Genomic DNA, 4081 nt, shown 5'->3' with positions numbered 1-4081 from the left:
ATTTAATCATCATTTCATTTCTAGCAAAGCTGCATGGTCATCCACGGTAACTGTTCTTTCGGGAACAGATACTACCGTCGTATATAGTTAAAATATGGCTTCCCGGCCATTGACCTTCTTGTGCGAACGCACACGCTATGCCCGAACTCGTACGGGACTTGGTAGATTAATCTGCCACGAGTAATGAGTATGATGGGCAAACATCTATTAGGCGCACTACGAATGTAGTGGTGAGGACATGTTGGGAATGTGGATCTCACGGGGAACGTGCAAGGGATAAGTCCTTGCAGACGCACTATCCTCTGTGCCCGCGGTGGCTCAGATGGATAGAGCATCTGCTATGTAAGCAGGAGATCCCGGGTTCGAGTCCCGGTCGGGGCACACTTTTTCAACCTGTCCCCAATGAAGTACATCAACGCCTGTTTGAAGCTGGGGTGTCCATTTAATCATCATTTCATTTCTAGCAAAGCTGCATGGTCACCCACGGTAACTGTTCTTTCGGGAACAGATACTACCGTCATATATAGTTCAACCTAATTAACGTAAGCGCATCATACACATCCATGCTCGAGGCAGGATTCGAACCTGCGACCGTAGCGGTCTTGCGGTTCCAGACTGTAGCGCCTAGAACAGCTCGGCCACTCCGGCCGGCTTACGACCACTTTCGCTATTAGTTTGCTTTCGGAATAAACATTATTCTAACCAAATCTCACCTGTGTGGCCTACATCATTTATGGGTCGTTAATTTACTTCCCGATATTATTATTACTGTTATTATATGTCATATTAACTTTGTATTTCTCAAACCTGCCATCAGCAAGACAATTTAACCAAAGGGTCACAAGTGTCTAATTTAGGGCGTGTAATGCGACACGTGCGGTTCAACCCCTAGACGAGTTTGAGCCAAGACATTTCGACGAAGAGGAACCGCATGTGAGCCCGAACATCTTTGGGCTGTTAGCTCGTATGCACAAGAATTAAGGAAGTCCGATCCAAATGCAGGTTGGATTTCTGCCGAGTATTAACTGAGTGAAAGCTGCTTATGCTTGGGAATAAGCTGATATTCTTAACGAGAAACGACAGTAAAGAATATATATATATTGAGAGAGCAATGTCAAAATAACCAGGCTAGTGAACAGGGGTCGAAAGAGGTTCGCAAGCTTACACCACATATTGGTCGAACCGCCTGTTTCTGAGCCAAAAATATCCTCTTACAAAAGAAAGAGTTACCCAAAATACAATACCATACGACATAAGCGAATTTTCGTGTCGAACAATCACTTACCGCAGATACAGTTCGAATAGTAAAAATGGGAGCAGTAAGTTTTTGACAAGATCCTGAACATGGGTTTTCCACGACAGTTTACTATTTATCTGAACACCTAGAAATTTGAACTGTTCAGTTTCACTAATCATATGCCCATTCTGTGAAATTAAAACGTCGAGTTTTGTTAAATTGTGTGTTAGAAACTGTAAAAACTGAGTCTTACTGTGATTAAGCGTTAGTTTATTTTTTTTGAAGCCATGAACTTAGGTCATGAACTGCACTATTTGAAACCGAGCCAGTGTTGCACACAACATCCTTTACTACCAAGCTAGTGTCATCAGCAAACACAAATATTATACAGTTACCCGTAATACTAGAGGGCATATCATTTATATAAATAAGGAACAGGAGTGGCCCCAACACTGACCTCTGGGGCCCTATACCCACTCAGACCCAAAATCACGGCCATTCTCAACACTGTGGATAATGACATTTTCTACATCTACATCTACATCTACATATATACTCCGAAAGCCACCCAACGGTTTGTGGCGGAAGGCACTTCACGTGCCACTGTCATTACCTCCCTTTCCTGTTCCAGTCGCGTATGGTTCGCGGGAAGAACGACTGCCGGAAAGCCTCCGCGCGCGCTCGAATCTCTCTAATTTTACATTCGTGATCTCCTCGGGAGGTGTATGTAGGGGGAAGCAATATATTCGATTCCTCATCCAGAAACGCATCCTCTCCAAACCTGCACAGCAAGCTACACCGCGATGCAGAGTGCCTCTCTTGCAGAGTCTGCCTCTTGAAAACTGGAACTACCTGTGCTCTTTTCCAATCATTTGGAACCTTCCGTTCCTCTAGAGACTTGCGGTACACCGCCGTTATAAGGGGGGCAAGTTCTTTCGCGTACTCTTTGTAGAATCGAATTGGTATCCCGTCAGGTCCAGTGGACTTTCCTCTGTTGAGTGATTTCAGTTGCTTTTCTATTCCTTGGACACAATTTCGATGTCAGCCATTTTTTCGTTCGTGCGAGGATTTAGAGAAGGAACTACAGTGGGGCCTTCCTCTGTGAAACAGCTTTCGAAGAAGGTGTTTAGTATTTCAGCTTTCGCGTGTCATGCCATTATCATCCCAGAGTGTTTGGATATGCTGTTTCGATCCACTTACTGATTTAACGTAAGACCAGAACTTCCTAGGATTTTCTGTCAAGTCGGTACATAGAATTTTACTTTCGAATTCACTGAAAGCTTCACGCATAGCCCTCCTTACGCTAACTTTTACATCGTTTAGCTTCTGTTTGTCTGAGAGATTTTCGCTGCGTTTAAATTTGCAGTGAAGCTCTCTTTGCTTTCGCAGTAGTTTCCTAACTTTGTTGTTGAACCACGGTGGGTTTTTCCCGTCCCTCACAGTTTTACTCGGCACATACCTGTCTAAAACGCATTTTACGATTGCCTTGAACTTTTTCCGTAAACACGCAACATTGCCATTGTCGTAACAGAAATTTTCTTTTTGATCTGTTAGGTAGTCTGTAATCTGCCTCCTATTACTCTTGCTAAACAGATAAACCTTCCTCCCTTTTTTTATATTCCTAGTAACTTCGATATTCAGGGGTGCTGCAACGGCCTTATGATCACTGATCCCCTGTTCTGCGCTTACAGAGTCGAAAAGTTCGGGTCTGTTTGTTATCAGTAGGTCCAAGATGTTATCCCCACGAGTCGGTTCTCTGTTTAATTGCTCGAGGTAATTTTCGGATAGTGCACTAAGTATAATGTCACTCGATGCTCTGTCCCTACCAACCGTCCTCAACATTTGAGTGTCCCAGTCTATATCTGGTAAATTGAAATCTTCACCTAAGACTATAACATGCTGAAGAAACTAATGTGAAATGTATTCCAGATTTTCTCTCAGTTGTTCTGCCACTAATGCTGCTGAGTCGGGAGGTCGGTAAAAGGAGCCAATTATTAACCTAGCTCGGTTGTTGAGTATAACCTCCACCCATAATAATTCACAGGAACTATCCACTTCTATTTCACTACAGGATAAACTACTACTAACAGCGACAAACGCGCCATCACCGGTTGCATGCAATCTATCCTTTCTAAACACCGTCTGTGCCTTTGCAAAAATTTCGGCAGAATTTATCTCTGGCTTCAGCCAGCTTTTCGTACCTATAACGATTTCAGATTCGGTGCTTTCTATCAGCGCTTGAAGTTCCGGTACTTTACCATCGCAGCTTCGACAGTTTACAATTACAATACAGATTTATGCTTGGTCCCCGCATGTCCTGATTTTGCCCCGCATGCTTTGAGGCTGTTGCCCTTTCTGTACGTGTCCGAGGACATCTAATCTAAAAACCGCCCAGTCCACGCCACACAACCCCTGCTACCCGCGTAGCCGCCTGCTGTGTGTAGTGGACTCCTGACCTATCCAGCGGAACCCGAAACCCCACCACCCTATGGTGCAAGTCGAGGAATCTGCAGCCCACACGGTCGCAGAACCGTCTCGCCCTCTGATTCAGACCCTCCACTCGGCTCTGTACCAAAGGTCCGCAGTCAGTCCTGTCGACGATGCTGCAGATGGTGAGCTCTGCTTTCATCCCGCTAGCGAGACTGGCAGTCTTCACCAAATCAGATAGCTGCCGGAAGCCAGAGACGATTTCCTCTGATCCATAGCGACACACATTATTGGTGCCGACATGAGCGACCACCTGCAGATTGGTGCACCTTGTACCCTTCATGGCATCCGGAAGGGCCCTTTCCACATCTGGAATGACTCCCCGCGGTACGCACAGGGAGTGCACATTGGTTTTCT

The 4081-nt window shown here is 45.2% G+C and overlaps 1 non-coding gene across 1 annotated transcript; it reads left to right on the top strand.

Moving 5' to 3' along the window:
• Window positions 1-306: 306 nt before the first annotated feature.
• On the top strand, window positions 307-381 carry Trnat-ugu. Its single transcript has one exon. It is a non-coding gene; the product is annotated as a tRNA-Thr (tRNA).
• The last annotated feature ends 3700 nt before the right edge of the window (window positions 382-4081 follow it).

This window comes from Schistocerca piceifrons, chromosome 6 (genome assembly GCF_021461385.2).
Source record: "Schistocerca piceifrons isolate TAMUIC-IGC-003096 chromosome 6, iqSchPice1.1, whole genome shotgun sequence".
Lineage (NCBI taxonomy): Eukaryota > Metazoa > Arthropoda > Insecta > Orthoptera > Acrididae > Schistocerca > Schistocerca piceifrons.
The sequence above is the reverse complement of the archived record's forward strand: the minus strand, read 5'-3'. Positions and strand labels throughout refer to the sequence as shown.